The sequence below is a fragment of the Podarcis liolepis genome (assembly GCF_965112155.1).
Source record: "Podarcis liolepis genome assembly, chromosome: 17".
NCBI classification, from domain to species: domain Eukaryota; kingdom Metazoa; phylum Chordata; class Lepidosauria; order Squamata; family Lacertidae; genus Podarcis; species Podarcis liolepis.
The window spans coordinates 7,980,769-7,996,269 of record NC_139571.1 but is presented as its reverse complement, the minus strand read 5'-3'; the positions used below and the strand labels follow the sequence as shown (position 1 = coordinate 7,996,269).

General features: G+C 45.4%; 1 long non-coding RNA gene across 1 annotated transcript in view; it reads left to right on the top strand.

The window, feature by feature from the left end:
• The window catches only part of LOC310697047, a 143,308-nt gene that overhangs the window by 24,063 nt on the left and 103,744 nt on the right, over positions 1 to 15,501 (top strand). The window lies entirely within an intron of this gene.

Sequence of the window (15,501 nt, the reverse complement as noted above, 5' to 3'; positions counted from 1 at the left end):
GAGCACGCCAGGCACTCCTGTCTTCCACTGCCTCCCGCAGTTTGGTCAAACTCATGTTGGTAGCTTCGAGAACACTGTCCCACCATCTTGTCCTCTGTCATCCCCTTCTCCTTGTGCCCTCCATCTTTCCCAGCATCAGGGTCTTTTCCAGGGAGTCTTCTCTTCTCATGAGGTGGTCAAAGTCTTGGAGCCTTAGCTTCAGCTTCAACTTGGGTTACATACGCTTCAGGTTACAGACTCCGCTAACCCAGAAATAGTACCTCAGGTTAAGAACTTTGCTTCAGGGTGAGAACAGAAATCGGGTAGTGGTGGCAAGAGGCCCCATTAGCTAAAGTGGTACCTCAGGTTAAGAACAGTTTCAGGTTAAGAACGGACCTCCAGAACAAATTAGGTTCTTAACCCGAGGTACCACTGTGAACCCAACACAAAACCAGAGTAGAGACCCTAAGGCACCTTGTATATCTCCTCCCGGCAACCTGCAGCCCAGCTGGTGCCAAACATGCAGTGGTACCTCGGTTTACGAACTTAATCCGTTCCAGAAGTCCGTTCTTAAACCAAAACAGTTCTTAAAGCGAAGCACGCTTTCCCTAATGAGGCCTCCTGCCGCCGGTGCCCTTCCACCGTTCTGATTCCGTTCTTAGACCAAGGTAAAGTTCTCAAACCAAGACACTTTCTGGTTTTGTGGAGTTTGTAAACCAAACCGTTCTTAAACCGGACTGTACCTAAACCGAGGTACCACTGTATTGGTCTGTTTTCCTTTGGACCACATCAGTGAAGCTGAGAGGGGTATCTTGTCATCTGGGCAGCCCAGGATCTCCTAATTCTCCAGCCAGGATCCAAATATTAAGTAAACTCATTGCGGAGGAAACAGAGTAATTTTAAAAAGAGGGTGTGGGATGTGGAAGACCACACAAGTACAGAACTAATATTTTAATAACATTCAGATTAACATATCCGAACCAATAAGGAACGAAATGTGGTAATCCCTGGTACTAGAATATTTGCAAGAGATAATAAGTAGGCACAGGGCAGATAAAGCACCCATCGGTTATGTCCACTGATTCTCCCCTAAAAGCTACCTTACCCCTTTCATCAGTGTTATGTACTGAAAACAATAGAATCCAAAATGCAGCAGTCTGATTGGTCCTAGAACAATGCAGCAGTACGATTGGTCCTCAGGAGCCACCCAATCCAGCTCCAGGTGGAAGTGAATCCGCAACCTGATTGGCCTACAGGAGAATCCCAGAATTAGCCAATCACATGCGGCCCATTGTGTAAATAATGTATATAAAGCAGATATTTTCCTCACTACTATGAGCTGAATAAAGAGCATGAAATCCACACTTGACTCTGAGTACATTTCACTGGCGACGACAATCGTGTTTTTGGAAACAGATCTTTGCCCAAAGGCAATGTGTAGTTCTGCTTCTGCTAAGCAACTGGGAAAGTGAGTCCTGCCGGCATATATCCCATTGTTTTCCCACACGCTAAAGGTCTCAAGACTGATTATATTTGCTGAAAAGTCAGAGAAAAATGTCCCTGAGTGTGGCAGGTTCCTACAAACGCCCCACTCCCTCCCATCACAGGGTGCAGCTGTGGTTCTCGTTCCCATCCAATTCACATGCTTGCCAGCCAAGGCCAGAAAGGCGGTGAAGTTACTAGCCTCCCCTTGGCTGCAAATCTGGGACAAGGGAAAGTAACATTGTAGTGCAATCTGCTCTTTGCAACTCCATGACAAAATGGCCCCTTCAGACTGCAACAACTTCTGCCTGTTCTTCTATGTTTCCTCTTCAGGCATGGAACTTGGTGATCCAAACTTTAGCTGCGGGGGGCATACCCCTCCTGATATTTCACAGATGAAAGAAGGACACTTTTTTGTGCTTATAAAATGCCTGTTCTTACAGCTTGAGCTGCCACAACTGTAGGTTGGGGAGTCTGTAATACTCCCCTACCTCAGCATTAAAGGACCCCTGGCCATTAGGTCCAGTCGTGACCGACTCTGGGGTTGCGGCGCTCATCTCGCTTTATTGGCCAAGGGAACCAGCGTACAGCTTCCGGGTCATGTGGCCAGCATGACTAAGCCGCTTCTGGCGAACCAGAGCAGCACACGGAAATGCCGTTTACCTTCCCGCCGGAGCGGTACCTATTTATCTACTTGCACTTGGACGTGCTTTCGAACTGCTAGGTTGGCAGGAGCAGGGACCAAGCAACGGGAGCTCACCCTGTCACGGGGATTAGAACCGCTGACCTTCTGATCAGCAAGCCCTAGGCTCTGTGGTTTAACCCACAGCGCCACCCGCGTCCCTACCTCAGCATTACAAATTGCCAAAGGCTCTTTTCTGGCTGCTATGTTTTGCTACTACATCTCTTGTGCTGACTTCTGAAACTTAATACTGTATGTGCACCAACCATAACTATTTCCTTTTTGGAAAAAGGGAGAAAATTTAATTTCACAGAGGATCGAGGTGGTGTTAATTGTAACATAGCTGCGACTCAAAGACACCCAGCGACATTTACTATCTAATGTTACCTGCAGAGGGGCTGGTGGAGACAAAGAGAAATGTCCTTCCTTATCTATGTAAATAATCCAAAGAGTTGCATGGACCTCATAAAGGAAACGGCAAAAGAAAATATTTTAAATATTGCATTGAGAAGCAAGGATATGGGAACTGAGTGGGGGGAAATTTGTATGTTGTAATGATTAAAATTCTGCCCCTTTTAGTTAAATGGTACCTCTTTCTTATTAATTCGTGTGAATGCTTTTTCATGCGCACACACGCACACACGCACGCACACGCACACGCACAAACATGGATGTTTAGAACCAGCAGGTGGTTTTTCTTTTAATGCCATGGGGATAAGCATTAAACACATGTGACTGTCTGCAGCTGAAGCTGCTGTTCCAGGGAACGGAATCAAGACAGGTTGAAGAACTGGCAATTCTGTGGAGCAGGATAGGACTTTGGCAGTCATGAAGCCCTTTCAAAGGTATCCACAATGAACAAGGCCATTGTATTCATCAAGGAATTCGAAGGGGAGAAATGTACAAGAAATAAAGGTAAAGGTAAAGGGACCCCTGACCATTAGGTCCAGTTGTGGCCGACTCTGGGGTTGCGGCGCTCATCTCGCTTTGTTGGCCGAGGGAGCCGGCGTACAGCTTCCGGGTCATGTGGCCAGCATGACTAAGCCGCTTCTGGCTAACCAGAGCAGCACACGGAAACGCCGTTTACCTTCCTGCTGCAGAGGTACCTATTTATCTACTTGCACTCTGACGTGGTTTTGAACTGCTAGGTTGGCAGGAGCAGGGACCAAGAAATAGGAGCTCACCCCGTCGCGGGGATTCGAACCACCGACCTTCTGATCGGCAAGCCCTAAAATCTAATAAATTGATACAAAGCAGAAAAGTAGCAATGCTGGGCATTTAGAAAATTCCCTGCAGCAATAGTAAAACAATACTTTTACTAGGACAAAAAAAAAAAGAAAAGGAAAAGAAACCACAAGTCACTGTGCCTGTCTTTGAGTAAATCAAAACTCCTTCAAGCTGGATTTAGCAAATAATAATTTTTAAAAGGAGACTAGGAGAGAGGAGAAGGACATTTTCTGAGTACGATGGGAAGGGTGGTCTGAAATCTGTGTGTAACAGCCTTAAAATTGAAAGAAAGAGGCATTTGATTATGCCCAGTGTAAAGGGATATCAGGTTGCAGCAAGGCTTTCTTGGACAAAGAAATACGTAATAGGCTCTCTCCCTTGGATTTCAATAGTTGCTGGCTTTTCATTTTCAAAAGGAGAGTGGCCCATTGTCCCAGCCAGCCTTGCTGCAACCTGATATCTTTCCCACCAGACACCATCTAACAGTAGAATCCTATACATGTCTACTCAGAAGTAATCCCACCTGAATTCATTATGGGGGTGCTTACTCCAAGGGAAATGTGTATTGGGGTACACCCTCCCTTTTTGTTCATCCTAGCTTTAGAACCATTAGCTATATACCTCAGAACAAGGGATATATCTTGTTCTGACATCAAAGGAATACAGACATCAGAGGAATACAGGTTGGGAACCAAAATTATACAATTGGGCTATTTGCTGTTGATTTAATTATTGTGACACCTGACCTGCTGAAAACGGGAGCAGAAATACTGAAGCTTTGTGAATCAAAAATATCCACAGAATTCACAGGCATTAGACTCTGTCACACAAAGCATAGATATTTAGGAATTACAGTCGTACCTCGGTTTATGAACAGCCCTGTTAACGAAGTATTCGGTTTATGAATTCCGCAAATCCGGAAGTAGTGTTCCGGATTGTGAACTTTACCTCGGTCTACGAATGGAAGCCAAACGGTGGAAGGGCACTGGCGGCGGGAGGCCTCATTAGGGAAAGTGCGCCTCGGTTTAAGAATGGCTTTGGTTTAAGAACGGATTTCAGGAACGGATTAAGTTCGTAAACTGCAGTACCACTGTGCAGTGGTACCTCTGGATGCGAACAGGATCCATTCCGGAGCCCCGTTCGCATCCTGAGCAGAACGCAACCCGCATCTGCGCGTGTGCGGGTTGTGATTCGCCGCTTCTGTGCATGTGCGTGACGTCATTTTGAGTGTCTGCGCATGCCCGAACGGCGAAACCCAGAAGTAACCCGTTCTGTTACTTATGGGTCGCCACGGAACGCAACCTGAAAACGCTCAACCTGAAGCTACTTTAACCTGAGGTATGACTGTAAGAAACCTTAACAGACTGTATTCACAAAACTATCCCCTTGTATGGCGGACAATTCTTCAAAATTTGTAAAACAATGAGCAAAACCCATGTCACCCTCCCAGACAGATTAGCAATGGTAAAAACAATTATCTACCAAAACTACTGTTCCAATCATTCCCAGTTTAGACCCCACTCAACTAGATACGAAAGTGGCGGGGGGGGGGAAATTAATTTCTTTTTTTCCTGCAAAAGGCCCAGAATAAATGCCAAACTCCTGTATCTCCCCACAGTGAAAGGAGGCTGGAGCATCCCAAGCCTGGAGCTATATTTTATTGCTCTCCAAGGATAGGCACCATCTCTGGGCGGGCCCTGGGGGCCTTGGCACCCACAAAATTTGCACTGTGGGTGCCCAGCGGGGTTGCACATGTGATGTCACACAACATGACACAGACACAATCTCCAGGGGTCCACTGCTGTGACCAGACCAAGCCCTCTGCTGTGAGGCCTCCCCTGAGGCCTGCTGTGGCCGTAGACGCACCCTAGAAGCTGGGCTGCACTTCCAGAAGTGCGTCCACAGCCACAGGGACCCCCATCAAAGACCCCACTGAGGAGGCAGAGGCTTTGGCCCAAGGCACATGTGTGACATGACATCACATGTCTGACATCGGAGCGAGAGGCGAAGGGGAGGCTCCCAGATGATGCTGGCGAAGGACCCAGCAGCAGGGGGAGAAACAGCTCAGTAGAGGGGGAAGCCAATCAGCGCAACACCAGGGATAAAGGGGGGCAGACGGGGGAATTGGAGAGAGGGCTCCAGGACTCTTCACTGGACATCAGTGAGGAAAGCCCAGGTCCTCCGCTACCCATGCCCACCCTGCGCAGAAGACTCCCGCGCAGTGAGAGGAGGAGGAGACTGGGTGTCAAACAACTTTTATGCTGGAAGAGGTTCAAGAAACGCCCACTGACGGATTCTGCCAGTGACTGAGGCAGCCACGATGAGAAGGGGCTGTGCAGTCAGAAAGGTTTAACAAGGCAAATTAACCGAGAAAGGCACCAGTTTACGCACGAGTAACTCATACCTATTACACATATGATGGCACAAGTGATGTCATGGGCACCCACAATCTGGAGCCCAAGTCAGAGGCTCTGTCACCAAGTAAGACATGCCATCCCTTTTATTTTAGATGACACTTCAAAACAATGGGTCTGATGGGAAACAGAATTAGCTGAGGGAATATGGACCTCAGAATACCCTTTCTTAAAGCAAAAACTTAGAACTTGCCTAAAAATTTAGGACACAATAACAGATTAAGTTGGCATTCATACTTGTGGTATGGAAAAGCAAAAGTACACAAAGGATTCCACAATCACATAATTAGAAAGTCCCTGATAAGGGTATGGGAAAAATACAAAGAATTACTGGAATCCAAAACTCCGTGGTGGTTGTCACCTATCGAAGCATTACCACTTAAAACTTTAACAATGAAAGGAATATGGCCAACATATAGATATTTATTAGTAGAACAAAAAGGAAAGTGGAAATTGAAAGATGATGATGAGATAAAGGAACACCTTCAGAGTTGGCTGCACTATAGGCAATTAAATGAAATCTTCAAGGAAGATAATAAGAGAGAATTCACTTACACAGTTTCCAAATTCCAAAAGGATATCATCAATGATAATTCTAAATTGTTAAAGAAGGCGTATAATATTCTGTTGGAATGGGAAACTAAAGATGAGGAAGTTAAAGCAATAATGATCAAGTGGGCACAGGACATAGGTCATAGCATACAATTTGAGGATTGGATAAGGCTTTGGAAAGTGAGCTTGAAATTTACGGATTGTATATTGTTGAAAGAGAATTATATGAAAATGATGTACAGGTGGTACATTACTCCGTTAAAATCTGGCAATCATCCACCCCTACACCTTACAGTGTTGCTGTAGGGGTTGCCTGAATACTGAAGTTAATTTTGCAATCAGTCCAGAAAACTTTTTTTGTGCCTGCGTCCTATTGTGTCTGAGGTACAAAGGTTATGAGGCTCTGCAAATATTTATTGGACTGCTCTCTATGTAAGGATAAAACAAATAGCTTGGTTTCTAGATTAAAGAAGGATCTGCATTGCACCCTTAATCCTAACTCTATTTACTCGAGAGTAAGCCCCATTAAATTCAACAGGATGTCCTTTTCCTGTATAGATAAAGTTCGGATTGTGCTGTTAGTCTGCAATCTTATACCCACTTACCTGTCGGAAAGTCAAACCAAGGACGCTTACTCCTGAGTAGACATGTAAAGGTTCCCTTGGTCCACATAATTCTGGGAACTGTAGTTCTGCGAAGGGGATAGCCAAATAATCCTCTGTATCCTCACTAAAACCACAATTCCCAGAATTATTTGCGTGGGAACAAGCAAAGTTAAAAATATAGCTGGATTTGTTTCAACTGTGTGTAATGTTTTTTGATAGACATGTGGTATATTACCATAATAACCATGAGTGTTTGGGGTTTTTTAATGCAATGCTCTAGCACAGGTTCCTTTCTGGAAACTGTTATGATGATCAATGGGTTTGGATTTCTTAAGAAAAATGCTTTGACGTAGAGGTGCATATATCTGAAGGAGCGTCTCCACCCCCATCGTTCTGCCCGGACACTGAGGTCCAGCTCCAAGGGCCTTCTGGCGGTTCCCTCACTGCGAGAGGCCAAGTTACAGGGAACCAGGCAGAGGGCCTTCTCGGTAGTGGCGCCCGCCCTGTGGAACGCCCTCCCATCAGATGTCAAAGCGATAAACAACTACCTGACATTCAGAAGACATCTGAAGGCAGCCCTGTTCAGGGAAGTTTTTAATATGTGACATTTTAGTGTATTTTTCATCTTTGTTGGAAGCCGCCCAGAGTGGCTGGGGAAACCCAGCCAGATGGGCGGGGTACAAATAAATAATAATAATAATAATAATAATAATAATAATAATAATAATAATAATAATAATAATTGACACCTGTCTTCCCCCTGCCCCCCGTGTTATCACTTACAGCCTTGTGGTCCATGCAATTCTGATCGATTAAATGGCAAACTTGGTATTTCACAAAACGCTGGATAGGAATCTGAGCCAAACCAACTGCATAAGTGACCCCAGGCCATTTAGGGCACCAGTGGAGTTCCAGGTAATCCAAGTGGCATTGCCTGGGGTCTCTTGCAGTAATGCCAACCTCTTTTGCACGTTACAAGGGATCATTGGTGTTATGTACTGAAGTTCTCACCCTGGGCCAGCAGGGGGATACTGTAGATAGTTATGCAAATGAAGGATCGAAAAGTGACGTTCAGTGATTGGATAGTTTTAGAAAATGGCAACAGTTACATTGTTCTGGAGCTCTATATAAGCAGGCTGACTGAGCCCCTCAGCTTAGTTCTGTTCTGGCATCTGAATAAAGAAGAGCTGTTTGAAGAATCGCTGTGTCGTCTGATATGTTTGCCCACAACCTAACAATTGGCAACTTCTGGGATTCCCTAGCGCAGCCTATTGAAGCAGCAAATTGTCTTGAGCCAGGGTTGCCATTCCACCCTCTTTCCCCAGGATATGTCCTCTTTTCCAGGGGTAAAATTTCTGTCCTGGAAGATTTTTTGAATTTAACAAAATGTCCTCGTTTTTTTGTTTGGTACCAAGGAAGCACGCGCACAACCAGGAACTGTCGTTCCAGGAGTGTTAGAATTGGACAAGACCTAATTCAGACATGCATGTTTGGTTATTCCTTTACTTATTTTCAACAAGTGTCTCCTTCTTTTCCGTAAAAGAAAAATAAATCAAGGCAGCAAACAACGTGATAGGAAAATAAAATAATATCAAACAATAAAATGCATGCAGTTAGGCTAAAACAGCAATAAACTCGAAGTCAATATGCTGGAGGGGGAACCTGTTCATCAAAAGGATGAGGCTGAAATTCCTTTCTTGTTATCAACTTCAGAAAGGTCCCATCCTGTGGCTGACCTACTATACTTAAGATGGAGGAGGAACAGGATCATAGAGGATTATCTCAATAATTAAGCTGAGAGCCAACATTATTATTATTATTATTATTATTATTATTATTATTATTATTATTATTATTATTATTATTTATATACCACCATATACCCGGAGGTCTCAGGGCAGTTGACAGAACAAAATCAAAATATAAAACCACAAAATATATAATAAAAATAAAAAAATAACCCCCCGCCAAAAAAAAACCACCACCACATTTTAAAAGGGCATAGGATGTCAATCAAATCAACCAAAGGCCTGGTTAAAAAGGAACGTTTTTGCCTGGCGCCTAAAGGTGCATAATGAAGGCACCAGGCAAACTTTCCTGGGGAGAGCATGGCACAGTGGTTAGAGTTTCTAGGCTGAGCCCACAGGGCTATAAAAAGAATCATGCAGGATCAAACCGTAGGGCTATCAAAGCCAGCATCTTCTCTACCGCACCCCCTCCCCCCCAGCCCCAGACACCAGCAAATGTGTTGTCTTTATTGCTCTTCAAAATATGGCAACCCTATCTTGAGCCAGCCTCAATGATTCCTGGCTTGGGATTGCCATCCCAAGTCCCCCCCTTCCACTTAAGGTTTCTCCTTGTTGTTGTTTAGTCGTGTCCGACTCTTCATGACCCCATGGACCAGAGCACGCCAGGCACTCCTGTCTTCCACTGCCTCCTGCAGTTTGGTCAAACTCATGCTGGTACTTCGAGAACACTGTCCAGCCATCTCGTCCTCAGTCGTCCCCTTCTCCTTGTGCCCTCCATCTTTCCCAACATCAGGGTCTTTTCCAGGGAGTCTTCTCTTTTCATGAGGTGGCCAAAGTATTGGAACCTCAGCTTCAGGATCTGTCCTTTCAGTGAGCACTCAGGGCTGATTTCCTTAAGAATGGATAGGTTTGATCTTCTTGCAGTCCATGGGACTCTCAAGAATCTCCTCCAGCACCATAATTCAAAAGGATCATTCTTTGGCAATCAGCCTTCTTTATGGTCCAGCTCTTACTTCCATGCATCACTACTGGGAAAACCATAGCTTTAACTATATGGACCTTTGTCGGCAAGGTTGATGTCTCTGCTTTTTAAGATGCTTTCTAGGTTTGTCATTGCTTTTCTCCCAAGAAGCAGGCGTCTTTTAATTTTGTGACTGCTGTCACCATCTGCAGTGATCATGGAGCCCAAGAAAGTAAAATCTCTCACTGCCTCCATTTCTTCCCCTTCTATTTGCCAGGAGGTGATGGGACCAGTGGCCATGATCTTCGTTGAGCTTAGTTGATGTTGAGCTTCAGACCATATTTTGCACTCTCCTCTTTCACCCCCATTAAAAGGTTCTTTAATTCCTCCTCACTGAAGCAGCATTCTTAAAGACTGTGCTTTAAGAGGGAGGGAGGGAGGCTGGCTACAGAAAAAGCTGGCTAAGCAACAGCCCTAAGGCGAAGAGCCTCTAGAGCAGGGTTTCCCAAACTTGGGTCTCCAGCTGTTTTTGGTCTACAGTTCCAGACCAGTGCGGGATTTACATATAAGTTAAACAAGCTATAGCTTACGGCCCCATCCTTTTGGGGGCCCCCAAAAAAATTAAAGGAAAAACAACAACCTGGATGTACATTTCCAAAATATAAGATAAAAAACAAATAAAACAAAACCCACATACAACAACAGTGTTTTGTGTTGTGTAGGCTCCTATGATGTAGGTAATGGGCCTCACCTGCTAGCCTGCTCCCTAAAATATCACTGGTTTTCTTATGTGCAAATGGCTTTAGATACCTATTAGGTCCATAAATTACCATACAGCATATATTCAATACAAAAAAACAGCGACAAATTGTTGTTGACAAAGGACAGCTGGACATATAAAGGGCCCCATTACCTTCAGTAGCTTAGGGCCTCATCAAACCTAAATCCGGCCCTGTACAGTTCCCATCATCCCTGACCACTGGTCCTACTAGCTAGGGATGATGGGCTTTGCAGTCCAACAGCAGCTGGAGACCCAAATTTGGGAAACCTTGCTAGAGAACTAATGAATCCAAGAGTTTATCTTTCCCCCTTTTAAATATCTCTTTGCATGTGGTAACGGTAATGATGGCGAACCGGCACAGAGCAAGCCAAGGACATAGCTAGCTGTGCCCCACCTAGTCCCATTTCCCTATCCTTCTAGGTTGGGCTGTTTGTTTAAAGGGAGATTAGCCACTGTTTACAATCCCAGGTTTCCAGCTTCTTTTGTCCTATGACATACTACCTGTTTGACGAATAAAAGAGCCATTGTAAAGTTTTACTGCAGGTAGACACAAAGGCTTGGTAAAGATGGCTGTTGTCATCCTTGGAAAAGTTCACAGGTGCTGGCGACTCACCTTCGTACAGGACTGGCCTAGGACTGGCCAAATATTTATGGTGTTTCTGTTTTTATATTTTTATATGCTTACTGTGATTTTATACTTGGTGTACAGCACTTCAGTGTTTTCTGTATCAGTTAGTGGTATACCTGCACACACACACACACATATATATATAGTCTTTTTCCTGTCTAAGGTGAAGGATAAGATGTGCCTGCTTCCGTTACATCTTATGACTGGACAGGTAGTTGTATTTTTCCCCAGTACTGGTGACGGGGGTGGGGTCATTATCCACCACACTTGAGAGCAGCCAACTACCTTAAGGCAGCACATCATTGCCATATCTCAACAACATGTTGCCTAATGGGAGGGCCATACTACACAAGAACAGTCATACCTTGCCTTGCAAGTCGAACGTTTTGGCTCCCAAACGCCGCGAACCTGGAAGTGAGTGTTCCGGTTTACAAATGTTCTTTGGAACCCGAACGTCTGACGTGGCTTCTGATTGGCTGCAAGAGCTTCCTGCAGCCAACCAGAAGCCACGCCTTGGTTTCCGAACATTTTGGAAGTCGAACAGACTTCTGAAACGGATTCCGTTCGACTTCCGAGGTACCACTGTATCCTGATTTCACCTCCGCCTTCTTAAACTCACATGCTGCTGCTTAGGTTACCTCAGGGGTCAGCAAACTTTTTCAGCGGGGGGCCAGTCCACTGTCCCTCAGACCTTGTGGGGGGCCGGACTATATTTTGGAAAAAAAATTGAATGAATTCCTATGCCCCACAAATAACCCAGAGATGCATTTTAAATAAAAGGACACATTCTACTCATGTAAAAACAAGCTGATTCCTGGACCGTCCGGGGGCCAGATTTAGAAGGAGATTGGGCCAGATCCGGACCCTGGGCCTTAGTTTGTGTACCCATGGGTTACCTTCTGTACCTGCCACCTTTTCTTCATTTGTGCTCATTTATTTGCTCCTATCCCTGAGAACGATCTGCAGCAGAAAGCCCTTGTCCCTATCCTCCTCTTAGGACTCCTCGTGTAGCGGTCAGGAACAGGTGTGTATACACAATGGGACTAAAATTGGAGTTGAACAGTAAGAAAGGTGAATTCATCAAGCCTCCGCCCCATCCCTTTCCTCTCATAATTTTAACTAGGGTTAAGATGAAGCCGATTGCCCTTCAGAGACGCCAGGGCTTAAATCAGAAACCTCTTGGGTTCCAGTTGTGGCCTAGCCAGAGCTCTCACAAACTATGAGGCAAAGTATACATGACATGCGATTCCATGGCTTTTTCCTCAGCATTTTTTAAAGAGCAAAGCTTTGAGGCTGACGCTTTAAGGCTGACCAAGAAGAGGAAGGGAAGGGTAGAAGAGGTGCTGAAAACTTTTCTCTTGGTCTGGATTTGCACTCAAAATCCTCCCCCCTCACACATACTTTCCTCCCTGGTAGAAAATGCTGGTACCCTTATAATTTTACTCCTTCGGGAGAGAGACAACCTGAAGAGACCGGTTCTGAGCAGGCCAATTGCAGGCAGGGAAAGAGTGGGTGATACAATGCACATCATGTGTGGCTTGACTTTCTTGACTTATGTGTTTGGTAAAAGGTAAAGGTAAAGGGACCCCTGACCATTAGGTCCAGTCGTGGCCGACTCTGGGGTTGCAGCGTTCAACTCACTTTATTGGCCAAGGGAGCTGGCGTACAGCTTCCGGGTCATGTGGCCAGCATGACTAAGCCACTTCTGGCGAACCAGAGCAGCGCACAGAAACACCATTTACCTTCCCACCGGAGCGGTACCTATTTATCTACTTTGATGTGCTTTCGAACTGCTAGGTTGGCAGGAGCAGGGACTGAGCAACGGGAGCTCACCCCGTCGTGGGGATTCAAACTGCCGACCTTCTGATCGGCAAGCCCTAGGCTCTGTGGACCCACAGCGCCACCCGCGTCCCTATCTGTTTGGTACGTTGGACATTTTCCTGTTTGTGTGATCTGTGCTTGCCAGATATCATGTGTGCATGGTCCTGATGTGGCAGAGTATCTGTAGGGATGTGCAAAAGCTTCACAGAGGAGGAGAAAAAACTGTGCATGAGAGAGGGAAGAGAATAATGTTTGTGGGACAAGTCTTGAATGAGTTTAATATGTACAGTGGTTCTTGCCAATGTATGGTAAGGTGATGTGGGGGACCCAGTTTACATATAATGCACAGAGCACACCATAAAATAAGCTCTGAAGGCAAATGCCAGAGTTCCCTTTTTCTCTTTTGAAGGTGGGCCTAAATTTGAATCTATATAAATAGAATTAGCATATACAAATGTTATGCAAATTTGAGTTATGGACACCACCATTCCAAGGCTTTATGTGCCTGCAACCCCAGAGTCGGCCACGACTGGACCTAATGGTCAGGGGTCCCTTTACCTTTACCTTTTACCAAACACATAAGTCAAGAAAGTCAAGCCACACATGATGTGCATTGTATCACCCACATGTAGAGGTGGGTCTTTTGTGTACAGGCAAGCTGCCACTGGACAGAGCTATTCCCCACCCCCCTTCATAAGCATTTAGAAACATAGCTGTCAACGTTTCCCTTTTTCAAAGGGAAATTCCCTTATTCCGAATACGATTCCTTGCAAGAAAAGGGAAAAGTTGACAGCTATGTTTAGTAACTGTACACTGTAGTTGCCTGGACAACTTTTGTGGTATGCTCTGGACCCATTGCAAGTGACAAGGGTCTCCATGGTGGCTTCCACTCTCAGGACCTGCTCAGTTGGTAGCCTTAATTAGGGCCCAGTGTCTGTTTGGCAGTGAAAAATCTTCTGTTTGCTGCATTTTTGGATCTAGTAGGGCCCGAGTTATGGCGGGTTTGTGTGCTTCACTATTGTTTTTTTAAAAAGATGCAAGGCCCAGGATGTGGCTAAATTAGAGGGAGACAGGGGTTGGGGCTTGTGGATTTAATAAAGGCTCCCCTACCTCCACCCCCCCCATCCATCCCATAGTTTGAGCACTGGTTCCACCTTCCAGCTTTGGCTGCTCACCTGGGGAATGGAGGCTGGAAATGCCCCCTCCTGGCTTTAGTATCGCTTGCTTTCAGCTTTGGCTCGGCACTGACAGAAGCGACTCTCCTTCCCTCCAATTCAGCAGGGACCGTATTTCCCTTTTAAAAATACCGCCTTCACCACCTAAGCAGAACTTGACAGAGTTGAGGTGGGGAGCACCGTGGAAGAATTGCGTGGGTCGGGGGTATCCTGGGGTGGCACTTTCTGCTAAGCCAGGTCTGAAATGTATAACTCCTTCTGATACCTACCAGAATGTGGTTTGACTGGTCAGACCAGGAAAATAACAGAGGCAACCTGAGCCTTTGCACTGCACCCCACTCCAGACTAGTGAAACAAGAAGCCTCTTCTGCCATCCTAAGCTACTCATGTTGAAGTATTTTTCCTTCTGTTGCCACAAAACAGAAGGCAGAGGAGAATGAAGTGGTTGAGGCAGCCAGGGCAAAACAGCCCCGGCATCTGGCTCCAGCTCTCCTCCTGTTCTTATATTTTAATTTATGGTGCATAAAATGCCCACATTAAGACAGCCAAGCCTGACAGCCTACCCCGCAGTTATATTTTACAGCGCACTAAATGCCACACAAATGTACTGAAATTCCATTGCTTACAGAAAGGAATCTGGTTTCACATTGGTCCCTCTAAATTACAGCTAATTAAGCATTTTAATCACTATGGTGAGATGCATTGCATTCTGGTCATATTGTGGCAACTATCCATACACCTATAAATCACCACATGCAACTTTTATGCAAATTTGCCTCTCGGTGGGGGCTTGATGTATTTCCTCTGTGGGGTGAAACATAAGCAAGCACCCTGTTCTTCTCTCAAGGACAGGAAATAGTTGTCAGATAGCTTGAAGCCCAAAGAGAATTGGAGGCGGCTATTCTTCGAGATTTTGCAATATTCTGCTATCAAAGCAACAAGTAATGTTTGTTTCTGCTGAATGGCTCCAAGGTCCTTCAGATAATTTGTATCTGTGAAGTATCTTTCCAAAAAGGCCATGGCATGAAGACATCTCAACCCCTTTCATTTAGGCCCCAAGTAGCCAAGAGGGTTCAAATTTAGCCTGCTTTCCCAAGGTAGTCAGCAGTCTCACCCAAGGCTCAGACCGCCAGATGTCAGAACAGCTGAGCAACAGCCCATCGTCGTACTATGACCTGTAGCAGTTCTCATTATGCCCCAGTGCACCTTGCAAGCCCAAGGCTAGGCAGCTGGTTCAATTGCAAAAAGTTAAGCACTTTAAAACGAAAACAAAACATGCTTTACAATGCCCAGTTAACATTTTTGTTAAAAATGAATTGGAAACTGTGGAGGGGCAATACTTTCCTCCCCCTACCATTTCCCCACTGGAAACAGATCCTTGGGAGGGAATTTGTGATGGTAAAACAGCTTTGGGGTGAAGGGGTTAACCCCTCTCCCAGCAGTTGG